Source organism: Dama dama, chromosome 32 (genome assembly GCF_033118175.1).
Source record: "Dama dama isolate Ldn47 chromosome 32, ASM3311817v1, whole genome shotgun sequence".
Classification (NCBI taxonomy): domain Eukaryota; kingdom Metazoa; phylum Chordata; class Mammalia; order Artiodactyla; family Cervidae; genus Dama; species Dama dama.
The window spans coordinates 19,500,262-19,522,736 of NC_083712.1; the positions used below are offsets into that span (position 1 = coordinate 19,500,262).

The following is a 22,475-nucleotide window of genomic DNA, read 5'->3' on the forward strand; positions in this document are numbered from 1 at the left end:
GATAAATGTGTGGGAAGGTTTCATTTTCTTCTCACATTTTTAAAGGCGAGGTGATGAAGGCACAGAGAGACTGTGTGTCTCCCTCAAGGTTATACAGACACAGTGTTACGTGGTGTAGCTGGAGTTCATTCACAGGCAGTTGGTCTTCAAAACCTGCCCTTTCGGCATCTTATGAATGTGGCTAGCACAAGTAACACCAAGTGGAACAGTAACCCTAAGGGTGCTGCGAGAGCGTGCAGGGTTGGTGTCAGAGCTACTCTGAGCCCAGCCTGGGCTTTCCCGAACCCGTAATGTGCTATCGCGGGGCTCACCCATCCACAATTACATAAAGAAACATCCACACAAACTAGAGTTCAAAACCAAAGCAGAGCTATAAACTCCTCAAATATCTGCAAGAAACTGAAATATGCATTTTACAAGATGAAATTCAAATCCTTTCAGGGAACTCTGGAACACCCTCTCAAAATCTGGGGTTTCCAGGAGCGGTGTGAAGTCCCCTGGCCCCTTTGGTAGCTCATCTGGAGTGGAGGACTGTTCCCTGAACTTCAGAGCCCCAAGCATTCACCCCACCACTCATTTGCTCTTCAGTGCACAGTGGCTCCCATGCAGAGTCCATCAGATGTTCAAATCCTGTTCTTTTGGTTAAAAAATGCTTTTTTTTTCTTTCAGTAAAGAAATACTGATCAGTCAGCATAGATTGCCACATAGCACAGTTGATTTACTTTTTAAAATATATATATATATATATATATATATATATTTTATTGATTTGGCTGCACTTGGTCTTGGTTGCAGCATGCAAATTCTTAGTTGTGGCATGTGGGATCTATTAATAGTTCCCTGACCAGGGATCCAACCTGGCCCCCCACCCTGGGAGCTCAGAGTCTTCACCACTGAACCACCAGGGAAGTCCCTGAATTACTTTTTATTCCCAACACTCTGTGCATAGATATTTGCTCCAGTATAAACCAGCTTCTCTGTATCTCTTAGAGAATGACATCCATTCCTTGACTCCCCACACTGTAACTCAATACTTTCAATAGACCTTCATCTGGCCCCTTGAGAACAAATGCAATAGCTTTCTTTCCCTTCACTTTCCTTTTTCTAATGATTATATCAATTATCTCTTCAACCAGGTTCAAAGCCTAAAAGTGATCTCTGATCTATCTTTGTCTATCTTATATCCTCCATGTATTTTTGTTTCTTTTTTATTTTCATTTTTTGGTAAGAAAAAAAAGAAAAAGAAAAGGGAGGAACAGAGAGAATCAGACTCATAGTTTGACAACTGGAAACCATTGCAAAGGTTTATAGTGCTAAAATGAAAGCTAAATGCTAAAGCTCAAGGAATGGATTCAATTGATTAATGGATGTGATTGCTGCTTAAAATTACTAAGTAAAATGCAAAAACAAAGAACCCGTGCATTTTTTCCCCTTCAACAGAACCAGAAACAAGTATTTGTAAATTTACAAAATGGTAAACATAATTGTGGGCTCTGGAAATACGGTGTGGCCTAAATTTGTCCTACCCTTAATCTGATTATTGTCATTTGTGATCTTGGAATTAGCAACAGGGAACAAGTGGAAGGAGCTTTAAACAAGACGGAAAGATGGCAAATCTTAGATAAATTCACAAACATTTCACTCTTCATAAAGATGGATATAAGTTTTTTGCTTTTACTACTAGAATAAGTAGCAAAAAGACCCTAAGTGGACTCATCAAATAAAGTTCAGCTTAACACACTGCTGGGGTAGACTTTTATGATCATTAAGATTTTTTTTCCATGTAATTGTTTTAGATCAGCAGTAATCCCTTGGCCCGGTGCATCTCAATTTTTTTAGAGTTTCAGAATTAAAATTATACACAAAAAATATCAGATCAAGTTTTTTTTCCAGTTTACATATCTCATTTATTTTGTTTTAGGGTTCCTACTCGTCTAAGACAAAGTGATTTCAAACTTCTGTGCATCCAAGAAAACTGAGGAACTCTCCAAAGAAGAGAAGGTAAGTCCTAGGGACAACACTGTCTCCAGATCTATCAAATAAGACAAAAAGGGCTTCTTAAAGTGTATAACTTGTTCATCTTGACAAAATACGACACCTGTGCTAAGCTGCAGTGTACTTGGTTGTTGTTGTTGTTCAGTTGCTAAGTCATGTCTGCCTCTTTGAGACCCCATGGACTGCAGCACCCCAGGCTTCCCTGTCCATCACCATCTCATGGAGTTTGCTCAAATTCATGTGCATTGAGTCAGTGATGCCATCCAACCGTCTCATCCTCTGTCCTCCCCTTCTCCTCCCGCCTTCAATCTTTCCCAGCATCAGGGTCTTTTCCAATGAGTTGGCTCTTTGCATCCGGTGGCCAAAGTATTGGAGCTTCAGCACCAGTCCTCCCGGTGAATATTCAGAATTGATTTCCTTTAGGATTGACTGGTTTGATCTCCCTGCAGTCCAGGGACTCTCAAGAGTCTTCTCCAATACCACAGTTCAAAAGCACCAAGTAATGTGTACTTGGAAGCACGTTACGAATTCTGCTATCCTCCATGAAGTCACTGTCAGCAATGATTCCAAAAAGTGGAGTTAAGCTAGTTTTATGCTGTTTCTGATTAAATGAAAGCAATGGCATTTCTACAGGTTTTTTTTTTTTAATTAGCTGGATGAGGACATCCTAAAATATATAGAATCTCTGCTTTTTTAACTAGAATTTCCTCTCAGAATGGAATAGACCAAACACAATGGATTATAGTGTGTGTGTGTTTCCTCACTTCATAAGTGATTTGGAAGCTCTCTTGTTCTCAGAAAGTCTTAATCCTTTCTGAGCAGCACTTACATGGCAACCTTAGAGAATTAAACTTGTACCTGGTTATTTTTGTTCTCTTCTGGATATAGCTCAGTGCGTTTTCTCAATGGTAACCATGGTCGAGTAATTTAAAGCTTTTGAACCTTGCTAACAGTTTCATTTAAAACCATATTCTGAGGGATTTCCTCAAAATGAAAAGTGTTTTCTACTAGAAAGCTATAAAAGAATTTACAATAGAAAACCTGATAAGTGTCCTGCTCAGGATGTGTATACAGTGGCATGCCTAAAAGATCCGGTTTCCTAGAGTAAATCACTCAAAAAGTGCCTGACTGTTTGCCTTACTGGGTTGAGTTCTTTGAGTTTCTTTGACTTCACTTGATTGATGGCTTGTTTCTTCTTATAATACAAAGCTCAGTAAAATTTTCCTTTGGAGAAAGGGATTTTCAAGATTATGAAATAATTATAAAACACAAATATGTAAGAAAGACAACATATTTACGTTGGAAAACTTGAATTACTTGCACATATTTGATACTCTCTTCAGTCAATGATAATATATGTTCTTTTTTAAAATGAAAAAAGAATCATTGAAAAAATTTAGAGGTTAAGTGCCTACATCTTGAATCTATGACAATAACTGCAGTTGTGTCACTGATAATTTTATATCTAGGTTGCTAGATTTGAATTAATTTTATATCCAAAACAAGCAATCTTTTTTTTCCCCCCTCCATTAAAACTGACACAAATTTAGTACTCACAGAAGAGTTTTTTTCTTTTCAGCTTAGAGAAGGGCAAATAGAAAACAGAAGGGATATTTTTTAACATGAAGTTATGGTCTAATTAGTTATATGTGTTGCATATAATAGTAGCACATACTGTTGTTTTCTTTTAATATTCCTTTCAGGCATTTATTTTTTTGCTTTTCGGGTAAGGATATCTCAAAGAACGGTGCCACAAGAGTCCTTTAATGAAAGTTCTTGTGGACGCACATACACATTTACATACTCAGTAATTAACCAAAGCGGAAATAAACTCTGGAGTAAGTAGCTGTTGTGTTCCACCTCTTGCATGCAGGATAATTTTCTCCCTTGATCTCAGTTTAAATAGTGGTGAGATTCCTCTGTTAAGATAAAATATACATATTTATATGTCTAATGCAAAATAAATGGACATATTTATGTGTCTAATACAAAATAATTTATATGTCTAATGATATAAAATAGACATAATTTCGCATCGTGCATTTTCCTCAGTAGCTGTTAAGATTCTCTCTAAGAATTTTAGCAGTATATTTTGCACAATCCATGAAAACAAAGACCCTTGGAATATATGTGCGATAGATAGACAGACAGACAGATTAGACAAGAAGTGTTTTATCTAAGTTGCTTTGCTGACATCTTCCTCAAATTTTCCTCCTGACTTTTCATTCACATGTGAACCATGACAAAGGCTGTGAAGAACTCCCCTGCAGTTTGATAACAGACTTCAAGTAAGTTACATTTTTAGGATAAATTGTCATGGAAGTATTCTGGAATTAGGTGCTTAGCTCTCCTTGTTATGAATGGGAGCTACACCCTTAGTTTCAGACACCTTAAGCTGAAATGTAATCATCTATGTATTTTTTCCTATAAAAAGATAACTCAATATTCAGGGCAAAAGCAATACTTGTTTCTCTGAAACCCACCATCGATGAGATTCCTTCAGATCTTCCACATTTCACCCTAGAAAAAGCTGTTTCTATGGATGCCTCTATCATAAAGCAGGTCAACCTCCCCTTGTCTTATAAGTACCCTCTCTTCAAACCCTTCTCTTATTTCATGTAAAGCACTTTTCCCATTTCAGGAGGTTCTCAACAACAACCATTTAGTCTTTAGTAGCTAACATATAAACTCCAATGTTTAGTGCTCCTCTGAGATTCACAGTGAATGAGAACTTTTCAAGGAGATAGTTGCTGCTATGGAGATAGGCCGTTGCCTTAAAAACACATGTATAAGCATGTATCTTGATGAAGAAACAAAAGGTGTCTTGTACATACTCCCAAAATCTTCCTAAATCAGGCAAACCAACTACCTATTTTCTAACCTGGGAAAGACACCCAAACCAAACCAAAACAAAACAATTCTAAAAGAGTCTTTCTAAACTATATTCACCAGAAAGAGTTTTTCTGTTCTGATTTAGACAAGATATCATGACTATGCTTTAAGGCATAGATTTTAGCTAATATTTTTCAGTGTGATTATAAATGTACTTAAATGTCCTTAGGTTCCCCAGATATTTTTTATGAAACCCAACAAGGATGCATAAACATTTCCTAAATTTAAAAAATTAAAAAGCAATGTTTTGCAAAAAGAGGACACGTAAATATCACATAATTTCCCCATGCAGAATCATGCTGTTAATTAAAAGTTGGTAAGAAGGATGGAAAGCGTGTAAGATGTTAAGTGGTCCATTTTAGAAGTGGAAACAAGGCATATCATAAAAAAAATTGAAATCCAGTTGATAAGCCAAAGTTTATCATTTTTTAGGCAGTAAACTCCACCCTTTTCCATGGCTTTAGAAAACTGAACTCAAAATTCTAAAACCTTGGACTTGTATAAAATTTTTATTATAATTTTTTTGTGCTCCATCAATATTGACCAAAAGAGAATGAGGAAAAACCAAGAACCCACATTATATTCAAATTGAATATTCCATCACTGTCCCAACTGGGATGGGCCTCAGGTTATATCACCATTTGGCAGATAATCTAAGAATTCAATGGAATGAAAGAAACAGCATAAATTAACAATGTCCAAAAAAATCGTCGTAAGCTTTTTAGAAGATTGTAAGTATCTCTGTGCGCATTGTTTTTTGGAACAAAGGTCATCATGGCTGACTGCAGGTTTTACTTTTCATCTGAGTGGTTTGGTATTTTGCAGACACAGCATTTGATGCAAGAGAAATGTTAGGGCTTAAAATTTGTGAGATACTGGTAACTTTTCACCATGCTTCTTGGTCCCTTGCTCCTACATAAGAAGGCTTATCCCAAGCCTTGACCCCAGCAGTGTGGTTCAAGCTGTCCTGGTTAGCCCAAGACTTGGGAAAGAATGATAGAGCTTTCTGAAGCTGCCAGTCTGATTTGAAAATCTGGGCAGGTCTGTACCCAAGGGAGCATTCAAGCTTATTGAGTTCTTTGACCATTCGTGTTTGCATCTGACTTTATATATGCCAAGTACAATGTGCTTGTCTGTCTTCTGTGATATTGCCAAGGTGACACTTGGCTTCAATCTAAAAAAAGGGGGGGCATAAACAAATTTTCTTGTTAAAATGTATAACCTATGGGGGAAAAAGAACAAAAGACAAAGTGGTTAGAAAAAAATTTTCCATTTATTTAGGTCACTATCTTTTTTAAACCGTGAACTAAAATTGAATAGTAATTTATTCTATTACAGAGAAAGAGCAAAAACGGGTTTTGGGGGGCTGTCCCAGGGCTAGTGAAAAAACAGAAATAGCTAATAAAGAAAATACTTTGGCAGACTCACTTGAAAACTGGCTAGAGAGCACCATTCTGAAGTTGGTTATTTCAGTTTCATCCTATATCAGCTATAAAGCATTGCTCTCACAAAGTTAAGGTTGCTGGATATTTCAGGGCCCTTAAAAATATCACAGTGTAATTATTTTTGTACCTAGATAGGGGCCATAAGGTACGCTGATGTCACACATCACTTTCTCCACAAATGTGTGGCCTGGTCATTGTGTCCTGAGTTTGCATTTACATAGGTTTGTACCAACAGGGTTTCCCTAGTGTCTCAGGTGGTAAAGAATCTGCCTGCAATGGGGGAGAGCAGGGTTCTATGCCAGGGTTGGGAAGATCCCCTGGAGGAGGACATGGCAATCCCGCTCCAGTATTCTTGCCTGGAGAATCCACATGGACAGAGGAGCCTGGCGAGCTACAGTCCATGGGGTCACAAAGAGCTGGACATGACTGAGCAACGGAGGCCACACAGCATGACAGAATGCTGGATCCCTGGAGAACACCAGGGCGTGTCTGTGCCGGTGCTGAGACATGTCTTCATCCCCAAGAGGGTTCATTCTTGTCCCAGTTTCTCCTACCACCAAAGTCTTGGCCCCACAGGATTCTGAGTATCCTCTGCCTGTGGTAAAGCCATGGTTGTGGAAATGCACAGCCTCGTATAAAGAGATGACCCTCTGCTGAGACCAGACCACTCGCATCACAGCTTGTGGACCAACCCACAGGGATCCACCCAACAAACTCGTCACATCAATAGACAACACTTAGGAGGGAGCCCAAGCCAGATGACTAACGGCAGAGGAGCAAATCTTCTGTTTATTAACTCAGGAATCAGAAAATATCTCCCCAGGGATTACATGGATATTGTTTTGCTAATAGGTGGTGCCTTCAGTTTTACAATCAGGATAAATAAATAAATAAATAAATACAGTGCTACAGAGGATGCAGTTTGATGTAATGATAGACCTTAGAACTGATTAACTTAGGTTAATTTAGATTAACTTAGGTAAATTTTTATTCTATTCCTTCTGACCTTGAAAACTTGGCAGTGAAAATTCACTTCGCAGTTTCTTAATCTGTAAAATGGAAATAATAACCGCCCCCCCACCGTTATTTTTGGGCTTCCCGGGTGGCTCAGTGGTAAAGAATCCGCCTGCCATTGCAGGAGACACAGGGTCGATACCTGGGTCAGGAAGATCCCCAAGAGGAGGAAATGGCAACCCACTCCAGGGTTCTTGCCTGGGAAATCCCATGGACAGAGAACCTGGTGAGCTACAGTCCATGGGGATGCAAAGAGTCAGACTCGACTGAATGACTGAGAGCAAGCGAGTGACTATTATTTTATGATGAGAAAATGTGGCTAACATATCAAGGTAGTACCTATATATACATACATATATATAATGCTCAATAAGTTATCTGTTCCTATTATTTAAGGTAATTAGTTTACAAAAGCCATGTGTTCTAGAACAAGTTTCTGTTTTGAACTTCCTCTTCTAAGATCCATTAGTTAAGGGATAGACTGCAGATATTTTCGACCTTCTCATATTTTTATCATATTTATTGACAGAGAAGAGATGAAATCTAAACTTAACAAGTAGCAGAAAGAATAGAAATAGGCGATGCTGAGAATATTTTTTTACTAGAGCAGCCACATTCAGGCAAGTCTCATCCCACCTCTCGAATCAGACTGCAAAGGGAAGATTTAGGGAGGTGCAATGAATGTTGAAGGTTTTACCTCAGGAAATGTAGCCAATTGCCAGTGTTCGCTCGGGGCATATCTTTCTTGTTAGGTTCTGAACAGAAGGCTCTGCTGTATGGAAGACTGCCAGGAGTAAATAAGCTTGACAAAGAGGAGTGTTAGAACAGCTAGCCAAAAAACCTAAGTGTCCGTATCTAGCTTCAGAGAGCTCCACCACAAAAAAAGGCGGGTATCATTCTGCGTGCCGCTCTGTCCCTCACACTGGCCAAATACTCTGTGTCGATACATAGTGAAGGTTCCATAAGTATGTGTTGAATGGATGAATAAATGAACAATTTTCCTGGGAAATAATATTCTAGGTGGTCTCTCTTCTAGGAGCTCAGAGATGACTTCCAGCGATCACAGCATAGTCCTAACCTTGTGTGGAAGCATCCACTCGGCATATTTTGACCTTGACTGTCCATGATTATAGTTCTAACTTTGGACACAGCCACTCAGCACGCTTTGACTATGACTATTAATGCCTTTGTTCTCCATGCTCTCGCTGTGTGTGTCTATCTCCAGACTGAGCCTGATTAGAATAAATGTACTTTGAGATCTTTCGATGGACGTCCTTTACAACTATGAAGTTATTTATAAGGGGTAGTTTTCCATAGCTAATGCACTTCTTAATTTGTGAGCCTGACCACGTAAGAAATGTCATAGCAATGATTCCAGCAATCCATGAAGCCAGCAGTGGCCCTAAGGAATAGTCTATGTGAGATTGTGGTTGCCACTCAGATATGACATAAATAAACTTCTTCAAGGCACCTTATAAGTCACCAAAAGTTTCTCATATCAGAATTTATTTAATCATGTTGGATGTTATAAGCTAAAAGTAACTTCTCATAGATGTTCCCCCAATTTTAGCAACTTTTTATTGTACAAATTTAGATATTCAAGAGTTTAAATGGTAATAACTATTAAACAGTGATAAAATATGATTGTTCCAGAAAGGGATTGTTACCCAATATCAAAATATTTTTAACTAGTAACTATTACAAGTATAGGTGAATAATCAAAGAACAATACCGATGTCATAAATGTCTACCTATTTCTATACCTTCTTTTTTTCTTTTTGTTCATTCCCCTGAGAATAGTATTTCCCTAGTTCCAGATTTTGTGATGTTTGCTTTATTCAAATACATAGATATCACCAGATAATCACCTTCTTTGTTGATATGCAATACCTAAATGATACTAATAGTGATAAATTGTTTCAATACAGCAATTTTCTACAAGAGTCAGATGTCAAAAAAAAAATCTGACTTGTGAACATAATAAAACTTAGCTGAATTAACAAAGGTGACTTCAGTTGAATAACATGTTCAGGGTAAAAGATATTTTTTGTACCTCTATAAAGGGAGCTTTTATCTTTTCACACGTATATCATTTAAGCACCAAAGGGAAAAAAAATCCCTCTCAGACACTGTTTATTGAAGAAAAAATTTCATGAGAGCCAATCTAATTTTTCCAGCAGTGACAGCAACCTACCATTCTAAAAGGGGAGCAGGTGATACTTTTGAAAATACTGCCTGCATGTTGCAACACGTTTATTTAAAAATACTGTTTCTATTATTCTTGAACACCTCAAGTAAAACCTCATTGTCAATGGTGTGATCACCAGGCATGGTAAGTTGTTTTCATGCAAGCAGTTCAAACCCTCCTCTGATGTGGTCAATTAGGGGAGCTTTATATAACTCCTTAAGACCAACTAGGGAGACTTTTGCTGTGATTTTTTTTTTTTTATATATAATTGCGTTCTCATTCCTCCTGACCTACTTAGCATGGGGGAGTCAGCCCTCAGCTGGTGTTTCTCACATTCGCTCAAGGAGACTTGAGCAGTGCAGACTGGCAATTTGTGTGCCGGCCTCTGTGTTCATCTATTTAAAAGTCCAGGTATAGATCTACCCATCATCCACTCTCTGTTCAGTTACTCACCATCGACACACTTCTCAAACAAAAGTTCTTTGGTGCAAGCATGATCTTAGACTAGATTTATACAAAGTGCCATAGCCCTTGATCTGAAGAATAAGGTGTGTAAAGAGAACCCTGGATCAGCACTCTATCTTCTATATCAGACTTGACCTCGAGACCTACCTTAATATAATTTGTAGCCAGTTTGAAGAGCTCCTTTCCTCTCTCCTGGAAAGGGACCATGGGAGGCAAGCAGAGAAAATGCTCTGGCTATTCTCTTCAGAGTGGTCAGCAGCCACAGTGTTTCTTGGAATCGTCCCATCATCCTCCACTCCTGTTCCAACACCACCCATCAGAGTCAGCCAGAAGTTCAGCATGCAAAGTGTGAGCATACAAAGTATCTTACGTATGTGAGTTGTATGGCTGCTCTTGATGGATTTTTAAGGTCACAATTATATTAAATGCCACATCTCAAAATCAAGGTAGAGTGGCACTCAGAGAGAAATCTGATGACTACTTAAGAGAAAAAAGGAAACTCTGAGAAGGATTTGAGTGTCAGTAAGAGATGACTGCATCTTAGTTTGAATTGTGTTTATTTATCTTTCCTCTGTGTGTGAGATAGGTGAGTATATATAAATATCTCTTGGGGAGTAACGTGGGTAGATCATGGGACAACAGAGAAATGGTATTGGTCCTTTTAGACTAATAACATTAAAACTCAGACATTGAAGAGAGTGGCATTTTTATTAAAAATTAATTGAAGTACTTTTGATTTACAATATTGTGTTAATTTCTGCTATATGGCAAAGTGAGTCAGTTAAACACATGCGTATTGTTTCCATGTTCTTTTCCATTATGGTTTACCATAGGATATTGAATATATTTCCAGGTGCTAAACAGTAGGACCTTGTTGTTTATCCATCTTAGATATGATAGTTTGTATCTGCTCCTCCCAAACTCTCAATATTTCCCTCACCCATCCCAGAGTGAAGGTTTTGTCTGGGGGGCTTTTAAGAACATTTTCTTAGAGGAGAAATTGAGTCTTGAAAAGGCCAGGGCACACCCTTAAAAGCAAGTTGATTTATTGTCCCATGGCATTGCCCTGTGTCCTTGAAGGGATACAGAAAACGCATCAAGCAGTAGCAGTGTCAGTCACTTAGTCATGTCCAACTCTTTGCAACCTGCCAGGCTCCTCTGTCCATGGGATTCTCCAGGCAAGGATACTGGAGTGGATTGCCATTCCCTTCTCCAGGGCATCTTCCTGACCCAGGATCCAACCCAAGTCTCCTGCATTGTAAGGCAGATTCTTTACCATCTGAGCCACAGGGAAGGTCTAAATGCATCAAACAGGTATCCAACCTGAACTGTCACGAGCTTTCAATCTGTTAAGGGAAGTAATTCATAAGCAAAATATACCAAATAAAGTGATTCATTGACACAGTAGAGGTTCACCTGACATGACATGGGGATTAAGAGGAAGAGGGGATCAGTGTAGAAAGAGAGTTCTGTTATTGAAAGCATTTGCCACAGGGATGTTGAAACAGTCTGCAGAGATGACCTTCAGCCACCAGAGGTCACAGTGGCTGATGGAGGGAGCTAAAATGCCCACATTTTGTTGTGGGCTTAGTTCATGTCTGTGCTTGGCACACCAACTGGTGTCACAGAGAGAGGTATATTGGAAGACTCATGAGGCCAGAGTTAAAAGCAAATGAAGCATTTTTTTCTGTTCTTAAAAAGCATCATTTAGAGAAAATTGTAATTCCAAAAGATACGTGCACCCCAGTGTTCATTGCAGCACTGTTTGTAATAGCCAGGGCGTGGAAGCAACCTAAATGTCCATCAGAAGATAAATGATGAAGAAGATGTGGTACATACATACAGTATATCAGTTCAGTTCTATCACTCAGTCGTGTCAAACTGTTTGCGACCCAATGACTGCAGCGCACCAGACTTCCCTGTCCATCACCAACTCCCGGAACTTGCACAAACTCATGTCCATCAAGTCAATGATGCCATACAACCATCTCATCTTCTGTCATCCCCTTCTCCTCCTGCCTTCAATCTTTCCCAGCATCAGGGTCCCTTCTAAGGAGTCAGTTCGACTGGTTGGATCTCCTTGCAGTCCAAGGGACTCTCGAGACTCTTCTCCAACACCACAGTTCAAAAGCATCAATTCTTCGGCACTCAGCTTTCTTTATAGTCCAACTCTCACATCCATACATGACTACTGGAAAAACCATAGCTTTTACTAGATGGACCTTTGTCAGTAAAGTAACGTCTCTGCTTTCTAATATGTTGGCTAGGTTGGTCATAGCATTTTTTCCAAGGAGCAAGCGTCTTTTAATTTCATGGCTGCAGTCACCTCCTGCAGTGATTTTGGAGCCCAAGAAAATAAAGTCTGTCACTATATCCATTGTTTCCCCATCTATATACTCAGCATTTTTTTTAAATGTCATTTGCAGAAACATGGATGGGCCTAGAGAGTGGTCAGACACAAGAAGATAAATCATATATTGCTTATATATGGAATCTAAAAAAAAAAGTGGTACAGATGAACTTGTTTACAACACAGAAGCAGAGTCACAGATATAAAAAACAAACATGGTTACCAGGGGATCAAGGGTGGGGGCAATAAATTGGGAGGTTGGGACTGATGTATACACACAACTATATATATAATGGGGTCTTCCTTGATGCCTCATACGGTAAAAAGTCTATCTGCAATTCTGGAGACCCAGGTTCTATCCCTGGGTCAGGAAGATCCCCTGGAGGAGGGCATGGTGACCCCCTCCAGTATTCTTGCCTGGGAAATCCCATGGACAGAGGAGCCTAGTGGGCTGCAGTCCACGGGGTTGCAAAAGACAGACATGACTAAGCGATCAACACTTTCACTTTTTTTTTTTTTCATATATAAAATAGATAAGTAATAAGAATCTCCTTAGAGCCCACAGAATTCTACTTTGGCCTATATGGGAAAATAATCTTTTTTTAAAAAGAGTGGATATACATGTGTGTGTGTGTATATATATATATATATATATATATATATATATATATATATATATATACTTATTCACTTTGCTTATCCACCTTAAACTAACACAACATTGTTAATCAACTATACTCCAATCTTTTTTTTTTTAAGAGACAATTAGGGAACTTTGAGCACTGAATACAGATTTGATAATAGTAAAAAAATTGCTAATTTCATGATATTTTACATTATATCATTACTAGGTATTACAATACCATGGAAAATGTATTTAAAAGTTTAAAGATCTAAATCTTTATTTTAAAAAAGTCATTTATTCACTCAAGTATTTTCTAAAGTACCTACTTCTGAGACATGTCAAATAAATATGTTATTGTTTAGGCAAATAATTTATAGTTATAATAAAGGTCAACCTGAATAGTACAATTCGATCATTTAAGATTTTAAAGTTTCAAACTTTGAGTACTGAAGATTATTGGGATAATTTTGTTACCTCTTCAGAAAGTCATGTCAGAGGTAAAGCACCAAGTGAGTGAATTTACTCAGTCGTGTCCGACTCTTTGCAACCCCATGGACTGCAGCCTACCGTGCTCCTCCATCCATGGGATTTTCCAGGCAAGAGTACTGGAGTGGGGTGCCATTGCCATCTCCAGAGGATCTTCCCGACTCAGGGATCGAACCCGGGCCTCCCACATTGTAGGCAGACGCTTTACCGTCTGAGCCACCAGGGGAGTTTAGCCAAGGGTTTGGCCAAAGCACCAGTGGTTATCCTAAAATGTCAGCCTGTGTATTCGCTCGGGTCATTGGTCCCCAGTGGGGACAGTTTCGCCCCTCTGGAGACAGTTGATAATTTCAGGATACATTTTTGGGTGTCACGGTCTGGGGGGTGGGGTAGGGTGGAAAGTGATGTTGGCATTTACTGGGTAGAGGCCAGGGATGCTGCTAAACATTTTTTAATGCATAGGACACCCTTTAGGATCACAAATTAGTCAGCCTCAAATGTCAATTCTACAAGGTTGAAAAACCCGGACTTAACTCCTCCTTAAGTCATTAATTTCAAGCCCCAGAAACAATGAATGTTCTGCATGGAGAGACTTGATATTCATCTGCCCCCTATAAAGGAACAGGTACCCCAGAAAGATAATCAGGGGACCTGGCTAGATTTCAATCATGTCATTGGAAGCAAGAGGAAGTTGTCCAAAAGTTGGAGGCAAGAAGGAGGAGATAAGCCAGAATGTAGACTCCACTGGCTGGAGCAGTGGGGAAGCTGAGACCCCAGTCAGCCAGCTTGATGTGGGCTCCCAGACATCAGCGGGCACATGAGAGCTGCATTCGAAGCATCATTTCTCAAGGGGCAGCTGTGCTGGTAGTGGCTTGCCACCCATTGCCGCCTGTTCATTTGCAGCAAAGACTGAGAGTGTCTTCTTTTCCAAGCTGCCAAGCACGCTTCTTTGACACTTCATGCTTTCACTCAGACCTGCACCCCAGAGCCCATGCTCTGAGGTCTACCCATTGGTCCTGACCCCAAGGCCCCATGCACCATATTTTCTACCCTGCTTGGCCTTCCCCCAGCCGAGATCTCTGCTCTGGGCCACTGAGTCACCATACGGTCACAGGTCTTATTACCAGCGGTGCATTGGGAGCACTGAGCTTCTGTAAACCAATGATGGGGATGTTTTCCCACACCCATGTTTGTATTCACAGTGATCAGACTCTGGTTCCACTAGGACGTGTGTGCATGCGTGCTAAGTCGGTTCAGTTGTGTCCGACTCTGGGCGTTAGGACATTATAACACAAATAGGCTTCTATAAAGTATCCTGGAAATATAAATGAGTCCTTGTGTTTGTACATTTCATTGTATTTTTAAGTCTCAAAGACCAGGTTTAAAGGTGGCATTTTACAGAATTCCTTGGCAGTGCAGTGGTTGGGACATTATGCTCTCACTGTCAGATGCCCAGGTTTGATCCCTGGTTGGGGAACTTCAAGCCACATGTTGCAGCCAAAAAATGAAATAAAGATGGCATTTTAACGAGATTTCCTATAACCACATGATACAAAACACCCCCAGGCCGCCTCAGGCAGTGTTATGGGCTCTCCTACCAATGAAAAGGTAAAGGGATTTATGATGAAGAACACATTTCCCTCTCGTTAGCTCATTTGTTTCTCATATGAGCCCAGGAAAGTGGGGGCTCTTTCATCACAGAGCCTGGCATTGAGTGGATATATAATGGAGTTGATAAATGAACAAATACCCAATGTTTTCAAAAATGATAAAGCATTCAGATTATTAAAATGACTTCACCCATGAGTCACGGTTTCTTAGTGATGGATCCAGAGCCCTGGGCAGCTGATTCCTCATCTGGGGCTCTTTCATGTGACATCTCTGGACCTGTCTCAAGAAGGACAGACACACAATCATAGTATCTACACTGGGGACGAAACTGTTTCCTGGATTCCAGAGTGACCAAGTCACTTCACAGAGAGCACTCTCTAAGAAGTGGTTCTGGATACCTGAGTTTGCTTGATTGCCTTGCACACCTTCAAGTGGGGAGGTCGTTTAAGAGCAACTCCATCAGAGACAGCTCTCCTGCTCTTCAAGGCAGGGGGATCCTGCCTTTGATTTATTTTGTGTCTCACCACAGCGCTGAGCACACCCTAGGGGCATTTAATCTGTTGACTTGAATTGTTCTTGGATGCTGGGCTTGGCCTGATGTGAACTTTCACACTGTAGGACTCAGCAGGTCATTGGAACTGATTTTGGTTGAAATCCAAGGCCTCTGACAGCTCGAAGCACCTCTCTCTGAGGTCCGTGGGTCTGGTCAAAAGATCATAGCTTTGACACTAGAGGCTGTTAAAGCAAAGACATGCTCTTCCTTCAAAGTTTGTGGGTTGAAGACACAAGATGATCTAGTGGCAGTTACATTGATCTGCTTGAAAAACAGTGTTACCTAAAGAGTAAAGTGCAAAGTCTATAGCCCAGTATTCTGATCCTAAAATTTACCTGTTTAATTTTTCTCTTAACACTCATCTTCATCTTCCGTGTGCTTCAAGCCAAGCTGAACCATTTACGTGACTCTTTGTAAGAAACTCTTAGCATTTGCTCTCCCAAAAATAGCCTGTCTCTCTCTCTCCCTCCCTCCTGCATCCATCCATCCCATCCTTTCTCTCCTCCTTCCCCTGCTCCCCAGCCATCCCTATATAACCCACTCCATCTGATTCATTCACTCTCCTGCTCAACAAATATTTATTATGTATCTACTATGTATCAAGCAATAGACACAGTTCTGGGCATACAGGACTGATCAAGAGTCAAGGTCACTTATGGAGTTTAAATGCTTCATCAGCAGCTTATATGAAACAAATTAATTAATTAAATACTTACAAAAGTGTGATGTATTGTTAGGAGGGACATTCACAGGATCCTATGACAAAATAACAGGAGACCGTTAGAATCACGGGCAACTCTGAGAGATGCCATTCAAGCTGAGAGCTAGGAAAGAGCAAAAGGCAGCAAATATGACTCCGGGGAGGGGCGGGGGGAACTCCACCTTTCAGGATGTTTCCATGAACAGCCTGAACAGGTGGGCTATTTTCCCACTACCAAGCTGCCCACTCTAGCCTTCAGTTGGAAATAGCACTTCCTTCCTTGAATTCCAATGGACCATGTCTGTTCTTCCCTTGTGATATGTCTACTTTCATTTGTCTCATGCCCCGAGGGCAGCATGCATGTCAAATTCACACTAAAAGTCCCCCATGACAGAACCACGATGACCCTCACCTCTTTATGTCCACTTTGCCACACACATCAATATTCTCAAAGCTGATTCAATAGAATGGAAGCTCAACACTCAACAGAGGCTGAAGAACTTTCTTTGTGGGGCTGGCAGGTAACATGATCCATACTCTATTCTTTCATAGACAACAGTCCTAATTGCCTTATCATTTGGTCAACTGTCTTGGTCAAGTAGGAAATGACATAATACTGGGATGTTTTATAGAATTGAAAAGTGATAAGCCATTTGCCACTCTGGTAATCAAAAGGACATAATTCTAGGGGTGTGTGGGCAAGGGTTATAAACCCATATGATCTAAGTTGGAATGCTGAAATGTGTGTATATAATATATGTGATTAATGAAAGCAGAAAGTATTGAAGGAAGACAAATAGAACAAGTGTGTTTAAAAATTCATGCACAGGATAAGAAGGCAGGCTTTGTGAAGCCATTCGAAGTTACTGGTAACTAAAAGAGTTAAAAATCATAGCATGAAAATTGGTTTCATAAAAGCACAATTGCCTCATTATGATACTGAATTCTACTTGAGTAAATTAGGAGTGGTGTTCTCTTGTTTAGCTGTCATTAAAGAACTCAGTGGTAAATGTCAGTCTCCCCACCAAGATCCCACTGAGTTTTGTGAAATTCTCCAAAAACCTCTCCAACAGGAGAATTTATAAGCTCTGCATGTTCGACCATCTTAATGTGTGAAGCTGACTGAGAGATCTAAGACTAACTGTACGCAGCTCAATTCCAATTTGTTTGTTTTTTAACAATGTCTTTGACACGTTACATTATGTCACGTTCCAATCAGAGGGAAAATTACTTCCTGTGTCCAACAAGAAATACATTTTAGGAAGCGTGCCAACTACACTGTCATTTTCCTTGCTGTTTTCAATGGCAGGCACTTTGCCACATCTTCTGTCTCCAGAAGATCATTTATCAGAAACAGAGGTTGTTCCTAGTAAAACATCCTGGCTTAGGCTGGCATCCTTACCTGCCCACCTCTGTTCGCAGATCAAAGTGTTTTGCATTTTGCATTATATTATCAGCCTTAGAAACACCCCACAACATGAGACCCAAGAGTGATATTGGAAAGTTTGCAAATATTCTTTTGAAGAAAGGGACATGATCCTTCTCTGAGCTAAATGCAGGTAACTTCATGCCACATCCTCTCAAAGCAGCGAATATCCTGGTGTTTCATTTGTGCCCCTCCGTGGGGTTATTCACAGTTAATTTTTAGCAGCCTACTGCAGTCTTGCAGGAGCAGAGAAACTTTGTTCACCTCAATCAGTGAGCTGACAGGGGAGGAGGAAGAAGGGCTGCGAGGAAGAATAGAAATTCTTTACAGAAGTTTGGTAATATCTAAAAGGGAGTTGGGGTCCTAGTGGGATTCCTCCCTCTTTCAACAACAAAGTGTGGAGTAAAAGAATATGCTCGGCTTTCTTTGTCTTCCTATTTTCTTTGATCGGAAAGAACAATCATATTTGGCTGATTTCTGAAGACTGCTCAGAATAGAGAGATCTCAGGTGCCCCCGCCATGGCCATCCTTGTCAACAGGAAGCATCCTGGTACTGACACCAATACCTGAGAACACTCAGATGCTTGATGCTTTCTCTTTCATTTTAAAATCCACTGCTGGGAATTCTCTTTACACAATACATTGGATGATAAGTGTTTAGAGTTCAGGAATGGATCCTGAAGGAGGATAAAGCATGAACCTCAGAGGCTGTGAACAGACATGGGAGGAATCAAATATTTTAAGTTTAAAGTCGAGCAGTTTATCCAGGGTGTGGAGAGAGATGTTGAGAGGAGCTGCAGAAAGAAAGAAAGTACCTTCTGTCCACCTGAGTCCACATCTCTCCTTTGACCTCTGGTTGATCCCGTGGCCTCTCCCTACCAGCTAGATTCACTAGGTAATCAGATAGTTGGACAATAAAAGACAATATCATTAGAAGAACTCATCACCTCAAAGGATTCCAGGACAAGCTGCAAATCCTCTTGAAGTATTCTGCTGAGAAACTTAGCACCTTTGTATCCCAGATAAAGGCCTCAAGTTTTATGGGATAGTCCAGATTAATCGTTTTTTAAAAATCCGTTTTTAAAGATACTAATGTCACTGACTATGTTAAATATTTATAAGAGCCGTCTTAACTAAAGCGCAGGATGGATTGCATGCATAATAAAGTCATAGAACAGGTTATAAGGACTTCAGACTTTGCAAATTCTTAATTTAGTGGGAAAGTAATATCTTAAAAGTTACCTCCGTGGGTCTTTTGATAATATGGTAAGATGGGTTTGTTTTATTTTTAAGCAAAAACACAATTCCATTGGAATACATTTGATTTTATCTCCAAATAGGGTGAGTTCTAGGGTTGTAGAGTGTTGTGTGGTTACCAGTTAATTGCATGTGAAAAGCAAGATATGGTATATTTCCAATTTAGAGCTGTATTTAGTGAAATATAAACTGCATTTTTTGAAATGCAAAAACTAAATTAGAAAAGGATCGAAAAGCCAATAAGATTTTAGGTCTTACAATGACCGTACTTTATTTTACTCAATTCAGCAACTTACTGAATATATTTAATGAAATTCAGGTTTGGTTTTTGAGAGACTTGCTAGGAAAACAGTAAAACTGGCCCCAGATAGAGGAAAAAAAAGTCACTATACTTTGAATATTAAGTAAATTGGTCACTAGCAAATGTGCTCTTGTATTATTTTATAAAGAGAGCACTATAGTAAAAATGATAAATATATACTACTTCTAGTATCTTTTTTATATCTGTGATTCAACTCTTCAATTATGTCTAAAGAAATAAATCAGTCCAGTTTTGAGTTGGTGTTTTCATTCTCTAAGAAACTAGTTAAAGTTCCTAATCTTTGATTATTAAAATTTTCCTTTCCATTTATGAATGGCAACATTTAAATCTTTGAAGTAGCAGAATGATTCTATGATTAAAAAGCAGATGATGGAAATTTGAAATCATTTTTTCCCAGCTTTGAAGGAGCAAAAACAAATTCATTTATTTATTTATTTTTAACTGGAGGATAATTGTTTTACAATATTGTGTTGATTTCTGCCATACATCAACATAAGTTGGCCACAGGTATACATATAGCCCCTCCCTCATGAACCTCCCTCCCATCTCCCATCCCATTCCACCACTCTAGGTTGTTACAGAGCACCAGTCTGAGCCCCCTGCATCATAGAGCAAATTCCCACTGGCTATCTATTTTACATATGGTAATTTATATATGTCCATGCTACTCTCTCAGTTCTCCCTCCCCTCCTTCCCCCACAGTGTCCACAAGTTGCTTCTCTATGTTTGTGTCTGCACTGCTGCCCTGCAAATAGGTTCGCCAGTACCCACCTTTCTAAATTCCATATATGTGCATATTTATATGATATTTGCAAAAAACAAAAATTTTGAGGAAGAAGTTGTAGCACTTCCTTGCTTTTTTTTGGAAGCTTGAGTCAGCTATATGAAATCAGAAATAGTATCCAGAATCCGATGCCGAGTGTCTGGGGCAAGATTAAGGCAAAAAGAATTGTGAAGAAGTAGGATAAAAAAGGATGAAAATGGAAAATTTAGTCCATTTTATAGGCAACTCAATGTACTCTTCATGCTACAGATGCAATTTTAACTAGTATGACTTCAATTTATGATCTCCTGGATTGTTAAGAACAACAAACTTGATTACACTTTTTACCATATGATTTCTATAAGCTTTGTTCTGCCCTTACCCAAAAATTTTGAATCATTACAGTATTTGAGAAGCACTGTGTCACCAAAAGGAAGTCCATGTCAAAATTCCTAACTAGTTTTACCAGAATGCACATGAGGAATCACAATATTTTTTGTTATTGCTGAGGTTGCTTTTTTATTTCAGTAACATTTCTGAAACAGATATTGAGTTAATTTTACATAAAGAGGAACAAAGGTTTTGGCACCCAAGTGGAAGGCAAGTTCAACTAAAAGTATAAGTTACTGCACACAAGTGCAACTATTCATTTTGAGGAAAATATTCTGATACAATACTATGGTATTTTTTAGGAGTAGCCTGTGGGTTACCTGGGCTTCCCTGGTGGCCCAGCAGTAAAGAATCACCTGCCATGCAGGAAATGCTGATTTGATCCCTGGGTTGGGAAGATATCCTGGAGAAGGAAATGAAAACCCACTCCATTATTCTTGCCTGGAAAAATCCCACAAAAAGAGGAGCTTGGCGTGCTACAGTCCATGGGGTCACAAAGAGTCAGACATGACTGAGCAACTAAACAACAATAACAAATGGGTTGCCCAGAACCATCACCTAAATACATTTTCTATAGCAAATCCCATGTTTTCAAAGTTCAACTTGCTACACACACACAGAAAAACTAAAGGTGAATTTTAAGATATCATACAGCTAAAATTGCTGATGTCAGTCAACCAAATGTTGCTGATGCTCACTTGCTATGGAATTAAAATCTCCAGAAATGGCCTTGAAATATTAGAGGTCATATATACCTAAACATTAAGAAGCATCTGCTGCATAGACACATGTATGCATTACCTCTGCTTGTGACACCTGCAATTTATGGCATTTAAACACATGTTAACTCACTAGCTGAGGGTCAGATATCCATGTTCCAACTCTGAAAGCTCAGGATATAGTTCAAAATGTGTTTCTGAGGTAAAACTCACCAAATCAGAATTTCACTTGCATAATTCAATAAAATAGTCATTTTCTACAAGATGCCTTATTTGGGTTGCTCTGAGTTGCAGACCAGATCTCTTTCAAGGAAAGAGCAAGGCAGCCGTTGGAGATGGTATTGGAGCTGATTTTGTCCTTTGGCTTATTCTGGTCACCCCTGGTTCCTTACACAGCTTTCAGATCACTACTGATGGGGAACTGGGTTCCCAGTGAAAAGCAATGGCTAAATGGTGAAGGTTGGTCCCTTCTGATGATGTGCATGACTTTGGTGGCAGATACAGCGATGGGCTAGGGATACTCGGGCATCTGGCTGCTCACTTTTTCATCTTGGTGCACTTCTGCCTTCCATCATCTGAAATTTAAAAAAAAAAAAAAAAAAGAAACAGCAAAGTTATTTAAAAATTTCTAAGTTGTTGGCTTCTTTTTCTTTCTCTCGGGCTATCGCTTTAGACCTTGTGTGAATTTCACACATCAGCTTCAATTACCCTCCATACTGTACCATAGGTCAATAAGTCATATCGCCGTACTTGATGAGTATGTTTCAATTGTATTTTTAAAATACTTGTATTTTATACTTGCATTTTTTAAAAATTTTTATCAGAGTGTGGTTGCATTACAGTTTTGTGTTAGTTTCTACTGTACAACTAAGTGAAACAGCTATACTTACACGTATGTCCCCTCTTTTTTGGATTCCCTTCCCATTTTGGTCACGACAGAGCACTGAGTTGAGTTCCCTGCGCTATGCAGTAGGTGCTCAATAGTGATCTTGTTTATCCGTAGTATCACTAGTGTATATATGTCAGTCCCAATCCATGGTTCTATTTATTTAGTAATTGGCATAGGATTATGTGAAATCTTTAAAATCAGCCTCTTAGATTCTTGCATACCTTTAAAGTAAAAAAATTAATAATAATTATAAAATAAAATATACATAGTTGATTGTAACTAATCAACAATACTGTGTGGTATACTAGACTGCACATTATATGGTATGCAATACAATAGTATACAGTATTGCATGGAAGTGTACACGATATGGTACAATTTGTTAAGA

The 22,475-nt window shown here is 39.3% G+C and overlaps 1 protein-coding gene across 1 annotated transcript in view; it reads left to right on the top strand.

Moving 5' to 3' along the window:
• The first annotated feature begins 1,972 nt into the window (after positions 1-1,972).
• Positions 1,973-22,475, top strand: part of TENM3 (teneurin transmembrane protein 3) — a 701,853-nt gene continuing 681,350 nt past the window's right edge. The window contains exon 1 of the mRNA XM_061134549.1: positions 1,973-2,001. The gene's annotated coding sequence lies outside the window, so the exon portion shown is untranslated. The remainder of the gene's footprint in view (positions 2,002-22,475) is intronic.